This window comes from Triticum dicoccoides, chromosome 6B, assembly GCF_002162155.2.
Source record: "Triticum dicoccoides isolate Atlit2015 ecotype Zavitan chromosome 6B, WEW_v2.0, whole genome shotgun sequence".
Lineage (NCBI taxonomy): Eukaryota > Viridiplantae > Streptophyta > Magnoliopsida > Poales > Poaceae > Triticum > Triticum dicoccoides.
In genome coordinates, this window is record NC_041391.1 from 595,028,402 (window position 1) to 595,044,469 (window position 16,068).

General features: G+C 45.3%; 1 long non-coding RNA gene across 1 annotated transcript; it reads right to left on the bottom strand.

Moving 5' to 3' along the window:
* Positions 1–956: 956 nt before the first annotated feature.
* Positions 957–3,286, bottom strand: LOC119321989. Its single transcript, XR_005155328.1, has 3 exons — positions 3,041–3,286; positions 2,707–2,965; positions 957–2,601 (listed from the first exon to the last, which is right to left on the bottom strand). It is a non-coding gene; the product is annotated as an uncharacterized LOC119321989 (long non-coding RNA).
* Positions 3,287–16,068: the final 12,782 nt, after the last annotated feature.

Sequence of the window (16,068 nt, forward strand, 5' to 3'; positions counted from 1 at the left end):
AATCCCAGCAGCAGGAAGCGTCTGTATGACGCGTGTAGCTCTCTCCTTTCAGTTCCTTTCACATGTCCTCTTTGACTCTCTCTCTCGAAGACTCCTGTGGATAGCTCCTCGGTGATGGACCAGATATTTCTCCTGGTCTCTCGAAGGATCCCGTGAAATCCCGTTCTACCGCTTGGCCGCTATTTGGCTCTATAAAAACACCCCGCTCCGTGTACGGTGCCATCATCCCCGCTCCTTCTCTCCCGACGCTCCTCCCGAGCTCTGCCCTGTTGTGTCCGATCCAGCGCCGCCAGCGGCTCCATGGAGTGTCTGGGGTTCTATCCTGGGTTGCTTGCCGGTCACGGGCTCTCCCTGCCCCGCGCGACTCCTCCACAGCAGCGTCATCCTCCAGTGCGGGTGTGCCGCCATCGTCGAGCAGGTAGCGGTAGCAAGGATGCATCTCCCAATTTTCCCTTTCCATGCAGCAGCAGCAGATAGCGGCAACAAGGACGCATTAGGAGCGGGCGCCTCTTTTTGCGCCCTCTCGCTAGATCCTCCCAGCAGCAAGTCACAGTCTCCACCACGCCCTTTTCCTGTGGACTATGGAGTCAAATGCTGCTGCCCCTGATCTGTACAAGCAGACCTGCAGCCGGTGCTTGATATGGAAGCATGAATAGTGCAGGAGCTAGCAAAGTTGCCACTCACCGTATGGAACACCAACGTGGGAAGGTGGAAGCACAAATAGAAGCTGCTCTTTCTTCCTCGCCGACTACAGATCCAGCATCTCAGTTATTGGCTTGGCAGCAATGCAACACATCGTCTCACCAGCATAACTTCTCCCCATCGGCACAGGTTCGGCGACGCCCCGTTTCCATGTCATCTCGATTGCAGGGTTACCTCTATGGTGCAGCAGTGGCGTTTTGGTTCTTCTTTCTCGCTTGCAGAAGATAAGCTTTCTAAGCACAAGACTCTTTAGCTTACTGAAAACTTTCTTACCCACAAAACTTCTTGCATATATCTAAAAATGAACTGATATGAAAAACTTCATAATCTTACACGTTTATAACTTAGGACTTGCTATCTATCTCGCTTCATTCATCTACATGCAAGTTGCATTTGGGCCTCCTGAGAGCCAATTAATGACTGCATAGGCTTTCATTTCGATTCCCACTGACTAATGGTTTCTTGACCTGTGTTTCTTTTCTCATATTGGCTGGTTGCATGTCAATTGGTCTTAGTGACTTTCTATATATGGCTTAAGTTCGATTTAGTATTTGTAGGGATACATCTATGTGAGGAGTTTCATCATTAATAGGTGGTTTGGTTCAGAAAAAAATATGACAAGTTTGCATGCGACAATGGGTGGACTATGCAGGATTTTTTATTTTATTTTATGTTTTTGTTTTGTTTTATTTTATTTATGGCCAATGAGGATTGTTTATTGCTGCTACTGATCTGGGTGGTGACAACACTCATCAATGGTTGTGAGCTATGCAGTATGTAGTATATGTGTATTCTCAGTGTATGTAAGCAGCTGCATGTTGAACACTTGGTCCATGAGGTCGGATCAGCTAATTTCTAATATTAAAAAAATACAGTGTCATTTTTCTAAGAGTAAATGAGTACTTTGTGACAATGCCACAAGACTCCTTTGAACTATGGGTGACTGGTTTATTGCTATTGGCTTACTATGGCTGACTAGATGTACCATTTTCTTGTATGAGTTACTTTTCCATGAATAAAGTCTTGGGACGTCTCATCAAATATTGTTAAAAAACTAAATAGTTCATTAATGGCGTGGCGTGCCGCCATGCACTACCGCTGGCTACTTACTACTGTACTATGTACTAGTGAAACTAATAATTACTTGATGCTTGAAAATATTTGTGACTCAAAATATAATGGGTTGACAAGAGAGCTACCTACAGATCAGGGAAATATGAGGGTATAGTCCTGGGTTCATGCTAATATCTGCACTCCTTTTTTGCTACCCAGTGGTAGAAGCTAGATACGTACTATCTTAATCAATATTCTTGATTTAAGAGTAACGGTTATTACTGAATTTAGGAACTATTTGTTTAGGAATATAGAGTGACGCTGATATGTTTCAGTTATTACATAATGAAGGAACATCTTTCTATGTCCTTGTTGTTGACAGAACAAGGCTTGGTATAGTGGTATGTTTCAATATATTCCAATATGTTTAAGACAGTTATGATAATTTCAGGCTTATGTGTCGCTATATTTTCTTTTGACATTGTGGACTGAAGAAAAATTGATGAACTTTCTATAGCAAAGAGTATACTTGCTTCAGGACTACAATTTGATGAATTGTGTCCTTTTTTCCTTTGCACTCAAGGACCAAGAGTCCAAGACACATGGTCTGAGTGGCAAGTGGTAACATGGGAGCAAATGTGCTAACTGAAGCACATGTATGCAATACCAATATGTATTTGTATATGACAAGCATTGACATGAAACACGCACCTAACAAAACACAGACTACTATTATTTCTCCTCTATTACCTTTTGGACTGCTCAAATGTAGTTAGTTTTCACTGAGCTCAATTTCAACTGCGAAGATGCAAGTAGTGTGCAATGTGCACTGTATCCACTTGACACCTGCAACGAATCAAGATGCAAGTAGTGTGCAATGTGCACTGTATCCACTTAACACCTGCAAGGAAACAATCGATTGATCATAGAACTGTATGGACCAAAAAATACCTCAGTACACAAGTAGAAATTTTCTTCAATCGGCTTCTCCTCGAAGGTCTCCACCTTTTTCCTCGGGCACGACTCCATGTCTTGAAAAAAATAGCAGAATCGACAGAATAACTTCGATCTGGAAGGTGGACTGTGTTTGCTCAGATGGATGGAGGATCCTGATCTTTCTGAGACACATGACCGTTGCCATGGTACAATAGCTCCTTCACCGGACTCCCTTGCTCCATGGCCAGAGGCACTAGGACTGGGTCGCAACAAGCTGATTCAGAGCAAGCCATTGGTTAGCTCGGGCTACAAACTCACCACGCGGGGGAGGGGGATGGGGCTGGCTGACCTCGGTGTTCGTGGCGGCGGTTGAGCTGGACCTGGCGGTACTCTGACTTGAGATCTCCGGCGGCAGCCATTGGGGCTCCAGTAGTGGATTTGGAAGTCCGGAGGAGTGGCAGCCGAGCCCCACACTCACGAGGCATTTCCTTGAGTGGCTGCTCACCGTGGCATGCGACCAGCAGCGGAGGCGCACGCGTGGCTGGAGCGGCTGTGGGGGCCACAAGGCATGCAGTGCCTTTTTCATCGATTAGTCACAGCTTCGTGATTGTTCTTGCCTACACATAATGTGATTCCGTGCATGTGTTGCCACGTTGCTGCCCAATCCCCCTAATTGTTTGTCGATCATGTCATTCAAGAGATTGTGGGTTTTGTAACTGAAACTATGGATTAATTATTTTTTTCCTCAAAAAGACAAGCATGTGTGTTTGGCATCCTTGTTTAGTGGTTTGGCATAACAAGTTTTAAACTCTGTTATAGTTTTCCTAGAGAATATTACTATTGTGTTGTGTGTGGTATATATATTTCTCAGTGAAGTCTCTAAAAAAGTAGGATGGGTTTCATAAAATTAAATTAAATTGTCAAAGCCCATTGCCAATTGAATTGGTAGTTGTGCATGTATGAAAAGAGGGATTTTTGCAATTGTGCTGGTTTTGTGTAGTTAGATGGATCGATGTATGGTTTGTGATTAGATGCATGTATGAAAGAATGGATTTTTGCACCGTTGTGTTGGCTTGTGCGATCAGATATTAGACGCATAGTAGTTCAGATGTATTTTACTCGTGCACATGTGAAAACTAATTTTGCATGGATACATCGATTTATCCAAGTGGACATTCTTTGTTAATAAAATCCATAGTGATCCCTTCATTGGCTACGGAGTACATTTTTCTGCAGGCAATGAGATGCCAACCAAGTAAACAAGATGATAAGCCCTCCCACGAGAAAACCAAGAAACAACAGGAAGAAATATGATATCATACGACACCATATAAAGTCTCGCCTTGACAAACAGGAACCTATAATTAATGTAAAATTCAATGTAATATCATAATATAAGCTTTGGTAGCTTTAAAGAGTAATCAACTTGATGAGGTAATACAAGATGTGTAGTCCATGATGGACCACCAACATGCTCTCTCTCTTCAGAAATACAAGGGCCCCAAGGAAGATCACTGTCTACAGTATCCTAATTCCATTCCACCATGAGCTAGAAAGCATAAAGACCTGCGTGCAGTATCCTAATTTTATTCCACCATGAGCTAGAAAGCACGAAGACCTGCCTACAGTATCATAATTCCATTCCGCCATGAGGTGGAAAGTGTGTCAGCTAACCTGACAGGGCTTCAACCGCAATTACCTTGATTACCTATGCTTGAAACAAGTCCACCAAAGACAAAAGGAAGGAGTTGGCCTCTACTCCACCACTACATCCCCCAGACCAATTCTATATATCACAATATAAAGATTATCAAGAGACTGCTCTTGCAGAACTACTCTCCCACTCACTATAAAGATACACATATATACAAATTTTGGAAAACTCAATAAAACATATCACACACGAATCAATAGGGCGCGGCGTGCCGCTGTGCACTACCTGCTAGTTACATCCACTAGGCATCAAAGTTTGCCACTATGACAATAAAGCACAAGCAGAAAGCAGATTACATACACTGGACATCAAAGATCGCCACTAGTGCAAATAAACACGCCAACAAAATAATATACAAAACCGACAGCACTTCAATAGAGTTCAATAAAGGTTAGCCCTGCTGGGGAGCTACAGCGCAAGCAGCTAAGCAAGCTGATGAGACTGCGCTTGTTTAACACTTATATCCTCCTCACTCTGAAAGATAAACAAGCAAACAGATTACAGGTTTTGCACATAAAAGTATCAATGCTAACAATTCATCACATTTCTTACTAACGAATAAAGTGACATAGTTTAAAATTGCATTAACACAATATGGTATTGTTCGTGTCAAGACATGGCAGGAAATGACATTGTGAAGGAGTTGACAGCTTCACGACACCATTGGATTACAGATCAAGAACTCATAAGTATCAATGGTTAGTGTGTTGTCAATTTATCCCATTTCAGATTGGCAAATAAAGAGACGGTTTAAATAATAGTAGAATGATATGACATTGTTCATAGTTAAGACATTGCAGAATATGACATTGTGTTGTAGTGGGTAGGTTCACCACACCACTGGATTACGGATCAAGAAGAGAAGCATACATGTAGTGCAAAAGAAGATCACTTGATCTTTATAGTTTAATTTACATGGTATGAAGAAGGAATTTGGTTGTACAACTGAAAACTTAAATTGAGAAGGACAAACTTTTGTTTATGAACTACATAATAAACTTTAAACATGTAATTTGATGCAAACATCAAAAATAAACAGTTGTTGCAGTCTTGCCTAACCAAATATACACAACAAAGTTTGAAGGCTTGAGAAGGACAAACTTATGTTGTTGGTGAAGACAGGCTCTATAAAGCCCTTGTCCATGCTGATGGGGGGGCAATTCAAGAAGTTTACCACAGAATCTTCTTCATAAGCATTGCCTTTATTCTACATTTTGTTAAGAGTAAATACAGATGTGATAATATACGAAAAAATGGAGAATATTTAAGATAAGATGAAGAGTGATGCTACATAACCAAGTAGCTATAAAAGTAAGTATAGCGATACACGCAAAAGGTGCAGCCAAGAGCAATGCACAGCTAAACTTCTTCAGTACCATCGGTGTTATCCAACCTTATGGTAAGAGTAAATATAGATATGATGTGTAGACAATGGAGGGCAAAGGAAAAAAGGTGCAGAGTGATGGTACATGAACAACTACCTGTCAATATAAGTACACTGATAAAGGACATCAAGTACTTACAAGAACAATGTAGAGCTAAAAAAATTCATTGGCATTGGATATATTCTACACTAATGTAACCATTCTGTCGGCATTCTGGGAATGGGGGTACCCAAACTTGCCTGCCTGCAGCCTACAGCCTGGCTCAAGGAGTGGCCCAGTACGGTCCATCTTCCTCAACTCAAGCTCAAGACCCTCGCGAGGGGCCAAGCCTCACGGGGCGGACAACAGGCAGCTTCCTCAGGCACAGCCTCGTCAGGAAGGCTCGCGAGGAGGCGGAGAGATCAAGGCAGGGTACCTTGCGAGGTGCCCGTGACGCGAGCCATGACGACCGAAGCCAGGCGGGCGCCAGGCGGGCGCCGGCCTGTGCAGTGTCCTTGTTTCCTCTTTGGTGCAAAGGGGGCAAGCGCAGGCCGAGGTATCAGGCAAAGGCTACCATTTCAGTGCGCCGAGACCAAGACCAGCAGAACAGCACGATGGAGGTCACCGTCGAGCCCAAGACAGCGTCATCGTCAGAGTCTTTGGCAGGCGAGGACAAACTTTAGTCAGGATAAGTGTACTAGATGTTCCCCTTCAAAATGGCCAATTGTTGGCGCCCTTCCCACTCAATATTTGGGAAGAGGACCAGGGCCTAGCTCTACAGATAGGTCTAGTCACCACAATAGAAGGCATCTGATCTAGAGCCAAAGGATCCGGATCTAATCCTTCCCAAGAGACAACACGTCCACAAGAACATCCCTCGTGAGGCTGTTCTACCCGTGTATTGTTCATCATCAGCCCCAGAGGCAATCCACCACACCACACACTGGAGTAGGGTATTACACCACAATGGTGGCCTGAACCAGTATAAACCTCGTGTCTCGTGTGTTGTTCATCTTTCCTAGCCTAGATCCTTTGCGAGGCGACGAGACGCGAGTTGGTAGAGGAGAGATCTTCGTGTGCACCCCAGAGTTTGAACCTTAAGGGTCTACCGGAACCCGAAATCCGACATTTGGCGCGCCAGGTAGGGGTGCGCCGGAGCTCTCCCTGTCAGCAGCCCATTCTCCATCAACCTTGCGCTTTGCCACCATGGCACGCAGCGCGCCGCCCGCTCCGGCTGCGGAGGCCAGCCCCGAGCCCCGGGGGCTCCGGGCACTGACCCCCGCCCTGCGACAGGTGCGGTGGCCGAACAAGTTCAAGCCAGAGATGTCGCCGCGCTACGACGGCATGGCAGACCTGCTAGCTTTCCTGCTAGCATATGAGGAGGCCATCCTCAAGGCCAGAGGTGATGGACGGATCATGGCCAACAGGCTGCCCATGGCGCTCACCGGCATCCCGCGCATGTGGCTGCTCCATTTGCCAGCTTCTTTAGTGAATTCCTGGGAGGAGCTCCGCGGCCTCTCCCTCGCCCATCATGCAGACCCGGCGCTCCCGGTCATCGTGGCACTCCTTGGTGGCTCCCAAGCACCGCCCTCGGGTCACCACGTCAAGTCATTCGTCCGTCAGGTCGGCACGGCCCTGACTCGCCACTCGGCTCCTCCAAGATGGGCGTCACCCAAGGCCGACTTGACCTTCAGTTTGGATGACCACCCCGCCAACACCGCTTGCTCAGGCGCGCTCCCAATGTTGTGCACTCCCACTATCTGTCAGGTGCCCGTCACCAGGACCCTCATCGACGGTGGAGCCGGCCTCAACATGCTCTGAAAGTGCTAGTTATCGACTAGAGGCGGGTGAATAGGCGATTTTTATCAAAGTCTTCAAAATGTGGAAGTTTCAAAGACAAACAATAGAAATTACCTAATTGATATGCAGCGGAAGATAAACTACAACAAGCAAGCCATAGTCAAGTATGCAATAATGTGAACGTACAAAGACTAATAGCTGCTAGGTAGTAAGGATCAGGATGGAAGATAGTATGAAGCCAATCAACGATAGTAGTCAAGCAATGAAGTCAAACAGATAAGACAAATAAGCAATGACTTCACGAAGACAAACTCAAAGTAAAGGGAGGGAAGGGATAGAACCAGTCACTTGTTGAAGACACATGATTTGTTGGACCAGTTCCAGTTGCTGTGACAACTGTACGTCTGGTTAGGGAGGCTGAGATTCAACTCAGAAGACCGTGTCTTCACCTTATTCCCCTTGAGCTAAGGACACGCAGTCCTCGCCCAATCACTCTGGTAAGTCTTCAAGGTAGACTTCCGAACCTTCACAGACTTCGTTCACTGGTGATCCACAATGACTCTTGGATGCTCAGAACGTGATGCCTAACCGGCTGGAGGATACACAGTCCTCAAGTGTAATAAGTCTTCAGGTCACACAGACAGAAAGACTTCAGTGATGCCTAACACTCTTGGGCTCTGGGTGTTTGGGCTTTGTCCTCGCAAGGATTTCTCTCTCAAAGGCTTCGAGGTGGGTTGCTCTCAAAACGACAAAAGCCGTAAACTAACTCTGAGCAGCCACCAATTTATGGTGTAGGGGGTGGGCTATTTATAGCCACAAGGCAACCCGACCTGATATGTCCGAAATGACCCTGGTCACTAAGGAACTGACACATGTTCCAACGGTCAGATTTCAAACACACACGGCAACTTTACTTGGGCTACAAGCAAAGCTGACTTATCCAGCTCTGGATAAGATTTGCTCACATTGTCTTCGCTCGAAGACATAGGATTTGGGTTGAGCATCACTTCAGTCACTCTGACTTTGTTCACTTGGACCCCACTTAACAGTACGGTGGTTCCTATGACTCAACAAAGAAGAAAAGGAAACAACAAAACAACACAGTCTTCGCGCTCCATAGTCTTCGCTCAATGTCTTCTCATGTCATAGTCTTCAATGTGAATATCTTCACATACCACCATTGTCTTCAATGTCTTCATACATTTTTAGGGGTCATCTCCGGTAGGTAAACCGAATCAATGAGGGACACTACCTGCGTTATCCTGCAATTCTCACAAACGCATTAGTCCCTCAACCAACTTTGTCATCAATACTCCAAAACCAACTAGGGGTGGCACTAGATGCACTTACAATCTCCCCCTTTTTGGTGATTGATGACAAACTGGTTGAAGTTTTCAACGGGAATGAAGTATGTGAAATTGTAAAGGATAGGGTATTGTCTTCATAAGTGGCAAGGGCTCCCCTGAAGATGTGCATATAAGTAATTTGCTTTTGGAATGCAAATGCACATGGTAGGTTGTACTTGTGGAGATCCTCTTCAACTTATGAAGATAATTCATCATGCATGAAATGATATAACTTAAAGAATGACATGCATAATGGAAAATGGACGTCTGCAGAATGATCTAAGTGCAGAATGATCTAAGTGCGGAAGTTATCATCGCACATGAAAGAGCAAATAAGTAGCAGACGACCATCGAGTTTAAGTGTTATAACTCAACGAACAAAATGTATCAAAAGCAAGAGTTGTAACCACTAGGCAAAATATTAAGCAACCGTCCATATGAACCCGCTTGAAGACTATCAAACTCATATGCTTCTCCCCCTTTTGTCAGTAATGACCAAAAAGGTTTGAAGACATAGAGCATCTACTCGTCCTCATGAGGAGTAGTTGAATCAGCAGGGTTGTCGTTGTTGTTTGGCGGTGCAGACGAACTTGGTGCAGTGTTGATGCGTGCAGAAGTAGGGGGTGGTGAAGTAGCATCGTCTTCATCATCGATCACATTTGCATTCACGGTTGCCGCGGAGGAAGAATAGTCAGAGTCTTCAAGGGATGGAGTTCGTCGTAGGACAGCATTTCGTGGAGTGGCAAACTTGAATCGTTCAGTGAAGCCATCGTCTTGAAGATCTGCTTCAGCACTGAGCAAGGTTAAACTCTTCCATGATCGCCGACAGGTTTCGTGAGTGACAAATGCATTCTTGGTGGCAAGATTTTGAATGCAATTGACATCCACCAAGAGACTTTGCATCTGACGCTTGAGCCAAAAGTGATGCTTGTCTTGTTTCTGATGCAGTGCCACAAGAAGTTCTCGGTCATTTAGGACCCGAGAGCGCTTCTTTGGCCTTTGAGCAATTGTGCTCTCAGTAGCTTCAGTTGGCGCACGATGAGGCAGATGAGTGTTTCCAGCCATCGGATAGACACGAGTTACAGCTTGGACTCCTTCCATAGGCTGAGTGAAGCTTTGGTGTTCAGCATTTTGAAGACAAAGAGGCTTCTTGGCAGGCTCAGGGTATATGGCTTCAACTGACATATCAACCTCTGGTAGAAAGATTACATGATTGCGAGCAGAGGGTTGATAGTTGATAGCAGAACGTAGCTTGATGAGGCGCATGACCCATGGAGCATAGAATTTCAGGCCAAAAAGATCAGATCCAGATGCAGCCAGTTGCCTGAGGAAGAAATCTTGTGCATTGAAGCTGATGCCATTGAGGATGTAAAAGACCAATGTCTTCATGGCTCCTTCAAGTTTTGCAGCTGATGAATGTCCTTTGATAGGCCATAGAGTCCGCCTGATGATATGATATATGGTGCGCGGCAGATACTCAAGGTCATCAACAAAGAACTCCTTTGGGTATTCAGCGTCATGTGGCAATGGCTTCATCATGCTCAACATCTGGATCATGTTGGGTTCTGGCTTATGGAAGATGCTCTCCAAAGCATTGCGGTGGTTTTGACAACCAGGTTCGTACAGCTCTCCGGGAGTGGATAGGCCTGTAAGCTCAATGATGTCAAGAGCTTTGGCTTCATGATGAACATTTCCGGTCATCCACTCGAGAATCCATGTTTTTGTATCCCTGTTATAGCCGCGAATGTGGAGAGTAGCATAGAATTGAAGCAAAAGTTCTTCATTCCAATGTTCGTTGTCTGTCACAAAGCTGAGCAGACCTGCATCACGAAAGCAGTCAAGTGCTTCTTCTAAGCATGGCAGTCCAGCAATGGCTTCAGTGTCGAGGCGCATATGAGGGAAAATGCGCCCTTGATCATACAGAACGCAGGAGTAATAGCTTCGCTGCTGATGACTCCAGAAACGATCAGATGATATTCTTGGCCTTGAGTAGGGGTTCTTTGAGCTGTCAAAGAAGGTGTTGTGGCTTTTGAAGCCATTTGCATTGAAGAACCTGACAGATGTGGCCGTGCCTGGAAACCTTGGCAGTCTTGGCTTTGGTTTCTGGACCTGAGGCCTATGCTCAATGTGATAATCAAACTGAGGACCAGAGACATTAGGCGGAGGGACCAGAACGGGCCATCTTACTGTGATTAGCTCGCCATGGTTGTATGCTTGCTCAACTGTATAGGGACTTGGTGGCGGAACAGGAGCAGTGGCAGCAACAGTGGCTTCAGGCTGCACAACAGAAGCTTCAGGAGCAGTTGCAGTTGCAGGCTCCACATTAGCTTCAGCCATGACTACATCATTGGCTTCATTTGTGTTGGTGGTGGCAGCCTCAACGTTTTCAACCTCCACTTGTTGAGCTGGAGGGTCTGGTACGGACATGTTCACTTCAGGAACAACTTCTTTAGGAATGGGGGGAGTAGGGACACGTTCTTCTTGATGTTCGTCATCGGCTGATACAGCCGAATTGTCTTCAGCAGCTTGGGCTTCAGACACGGAGACATTCACAATTGGAGTGGCTTCTGAAAACACTTGACATGCAACAGGTTGGTGGTGCACTTCTCCTTCTGGAACGCTCGGAAGAGGGACTTGAGGCCTTGGTCCTTTGCGAAGCCTTTATAATACAGGCGATGCCTTTGGAGATGGAGTAGGCAGGCCTTCATCCTCTTCAACTTGCACAGATGGTGTGACTTGTTGTTGTTCGGGAGTACTGGGGGAGTCTTGTTATTGCGGGTGATCAGCAAATGATGCATCCTGAGCAATTGGCGTCAGAGGATGACCAATGCTGATGATTTCGCTGTTTGTGAGAACAGGCGATGATACCATGTTGTGTTCAATCTGAGGAAGAACTTCATCATCTTCAACATTGTCATGGTGACCAATGTCTTCAGCAGCGATGGGATCAACTGCTGGAATGTCTTCAGCTTCATGAGCCTCTGGGGAAGCAGGCTCATGAACAATCATTCGTAGTTCTTGATTTGCAGATGCAGGGCGAACCACTGAGATAGGTTCAACAACAAGGGGCTCTATGGGAGCAGCCCGATTCTTCTTGGTTTTGCGCTTCTTCTTGGAGAGAGTAGCATTAGAGGCTTCTGAGGGTTTCTGTTTTCTGGCTTCAGCCTCTGCAGCCCTCGTCTTCTTCTGTTTTGAAGCGGTTGACAGGGCCTTTGGCTTCGAGCCAGTCATGCTGCTTGGGAAGACTATGCGTGGTTCATCCTGCCTTGAAGGTGCAGGTTGGACGGTTGATAGCTTCTTCTTCTTTGCAGCCATCCTGGGGTCGATGCCAGGACGACCAAGAGCCTTGCGCTTCTCAGCCTCATTGTAGGTAAGCACACACTTGTCAGCCAGACTCTTCATGCACTCTCTAGAGCCTCGAGCTTCTTCACGCTTCTTGTGAAAAGCTTCTTTGAGCTCGTGCAGCATGATCTTGAAGTTTTTGACATCTTGCACGTTGAGCGTGGCCACATGCTTCTTGAACTGAGCCTTTTCATAGTCAATATTGTGCTTCAGTTCGACGATGCGCTGAGCAATAGCTAACTCAGAAGCAATAGCGCCATTGAAGGAGACGTTGAGGCCAATGGGAAGTTGCAAGTCATCAAAGCTGAGATTTGGTGTGTCAAACCACTCATCAATGAAGTTATGGATGATTGCCACGTCAAAGAGAGGAAAATTATTGACGATCTCTACTTCTTCCTTGCTCTTGATTAGTTGCTCAAGAGCATCATCTGCAAGATCGTCATCGCTGGATAGATCAATGTGCTCTTCATGCAGAATGGCAGCAGGAGTCAATGTCTGATCAGTACTCTTGATGATTTTCTTTTTCTTCTCTGTCTTCTTGGAGATGCGTGAAAGATCTTCAGACTGCACAGTGTCTTCAGGAGGTGCAGTGGCCAGTGGCTTCACACGTGACGCTTTTAGAGGTGCAGCTGATTGTGAAGCCTTGATTTTCTTTGGCTTCTGCGGCCTTGGAGGAGGAGCTGGGGCTTCATCAGTATCAGCATAATTATCAGAATGATCCACTTTGGCACCTTGTACCAAGATGTATGAGATGAGGCCATCAAGGTTTGTGAAGGGGCCGATTTCATTTTCTTCCGCTTCATGTGTGCCGTCATCACGGGGAGCAGAGGGACCGGGATTGAAGTATAATCCCCATGACTTCTTGTTTTCCTTTGCCGATGCCTTTGCATACTGGAAGTTGCGCTTGAAGAGATTATCATCACGACACCAGAGAAATGATGATGGATCAGCATTTTCAAGTTGTGGTCCACGGACCATACAAGGATAGAATTCTTGTGCAATAGCTTCAGCTCTGTTCTTGGGGGGAGGCCTCGATAGAGAATATCACCCCAAGGACTTTTGATAGCATTCTTCTCAGCGTACTCCTGGGTCACGAACTTGTACTTGAACCATTGTTCAGCACAATAGCGTCGAATCCATTGGATTCGGGTCTTGCGCTGATTATAATCCTCTTCAGGATCTGTCTTGTAGATTTCTACGAGGTCATCAGGCAAATCTTTTGATGTTCCCCCTCGACACTGTCTGCCACCCTTCCTTACTGATTTCACTGCAGCCATGAACTTCAATCTGAATGGCTTCAATATGTTCAAAGGCTTCAAGGGCTTTCGCTTGCTGGTCAAACAGGAACTAGCTTCAGGAGAGTTAATGTGTTGCTGTAAGAATTCTGCAAACGAATGCAGACTATGAGACCCAAGGGATTCTCCCACGGACATGTACCTGTGACAACATTAGAGATGCGAGGGAAGGGGAAGAGGTCATATGCATTCTCAGAAGATTTTGAAGATAAATCAGTTTGAAGACATTGACCTCATGTTGCGAAGACATTCACTTATGTGTTGAGAGTTGGTTCCAGATTTGTACGAATCCGTGAATAAGTACAAGTGAGGAATCTAACTATATATTAAGCTTAAGTGAATATACTAGGCAGTATGATATGCAGACAGAATAGATCTAACATTGTGTAGACAGAAACCAATTTTGGTAAGTTGGATGAATCATTGAGGATCAAAAAGATGGTAAAAATAGAGTTATATTTACCACACGAAGAACTGCTAGATGGGATGAATAGGAGACCGAGCAGCTCAATCCACCGTGCCCTAACTTGGCGACGGAGGACACCTACGGCGGCGGCGGAGAGGACGATGTCTGCGGCCGGCGTGAGGACGGCGTCGGAGAAGTCGTGGCAGCTAAGCGCTTCGTCGCCGGTGTCGTAGAGAGCTAGCGGTGGCGCTAGGGTTTTGACGAGGTGGAGAGGTGGAAGAAGGTTTTCTTGACCGCAGGGGACACGTATTTATAAGTAGGTGTGCGTCATAGCGCAATTACGCAGGTGCCCCTGCCTGTTCACATCCATGAGACACGTGGCAAGCATGCAACATACTCAGAGTTGTCCCACGTTCCCACGCCCGCCAAGTTTGTCGGATGGTTGTTCCAGCTTCTCCGGAGTTCAACAATAAAGATGAATCATTTAAAAGGACTTGATGTTTGTCTCTATGTCTTCTGCTGACAAGGATGCAGAGAAGACATTTGACAGTTTCAATAAAATGCATATGATTTGGACAGATAGAGTTTGAGATAGAAAGCATAGAGAGATTAGGGTCCGATCACATTCACTTAGTTCAAAAGATTCACAAATGAAGACATAGCTATAAGTGAATGTTGTAGAGGACTGAATACTAGTATATATATATATATATGAGAAAGCAATCAACTCAACATAGTGAAGTAAATCATGAAGATAAGTTAAAAGTTGAAGATAAATCAAATGCGAAGATATTCAACAATAACGCCATGAGTGAAACACTTCAAACCAAGAAATTTGGTGGTGGCGTTACCCACCGTATAGGAAGTATTAGACCCAGACACGGCGCACAATTATCGTGGCGCTCTGAAGTCAAATTCCATGTTAATGTATTCACACTCAGAATGTAAGTCTTCATTGATTGAAGATATACTTTACTTCGTGTGTTGCACATCTAAGTCATCAACATGCATAAGTGTTAGGATGTGTGCCTGATTACAGGACATTTGAGGATTCCAAGATATTTAGCTCACACCGTAACTTGCAAAACCTTTTCTCATCCAAGGGCTTTGTGAAGATATCTGCCAGTTGCTCTTCAGTGTTGACGTGAATGATGTCAATATCTTTCTTCATGACATGATCTCTGAGAAAATGATGACGAATTTCAATGTGCTTTGTCTTCGAGTGCTGGACTAGATTGTTGGCAATCTTGATGGCGGTTTCGTTGTCGCAGAAGAGAGGTACTTGTTTCAGATTGATGCCATAGTCCTTGAGAGTTTGCTTCATCCACAGAAGCTGAGCGCAACAAGATCCAGCAGCAATGTATTCAGATTCAGCAGTTGATAGTGATACACAGTTTTGCTTCTTTGAAGACCAACAGACAAGTGATCGTCCCAGAAAGTGACATGTGCCTAATGTAGACTTGTGATCGACCTTGTCACCAGCATAATCAGCATCCGAGAATCCAACCAGATCAAATCTTGAGCCCTTTGGATACCATAATCCGAGTGTTGGGGTGTAAGCCAAATATCTAAGAATTCGCTTCACAGCTAAGTGATGCGATTCCTTTGGTGCCGCTTGGAATCGAGCACACATGCAAACACTAAGCATAATATCTGGCCTAGATGCACATAGGTAAAGTAAAGAACCAATCATGGAGCGGTATACCTTTTGATCGAACTCTTTATCATTGTCGTCGGGACCAAGATGGTGTTTGGCTGGCATTGGCGTCGTGTATCCTTTGCAATCTTGCATTCCAAACTTCTTCAGACAGTCTTTGAGATATTTTTCTTGAGATATGAAGATGCCATTCCTTTGCTAACGAATTTGAAGACCAAGGAAAAACTTCAGCTCACCCATCATGGACATCTGATATTGCTCTTGCATCATGTATCCAAACTCATCACTATACTTCTGGTTGGTGCAGCCGAAGATAATGTCATCCACATATATTTGGCACACAAACAGTTCACCATCATATGTCTTCGTGAAGAGTGTGGGATCGAGGGATCTAGGTTTGAAGCCTTTGCTCTTCAGGAAGTCTTTGATCGTATCATACCAAGCGCGAGGAGC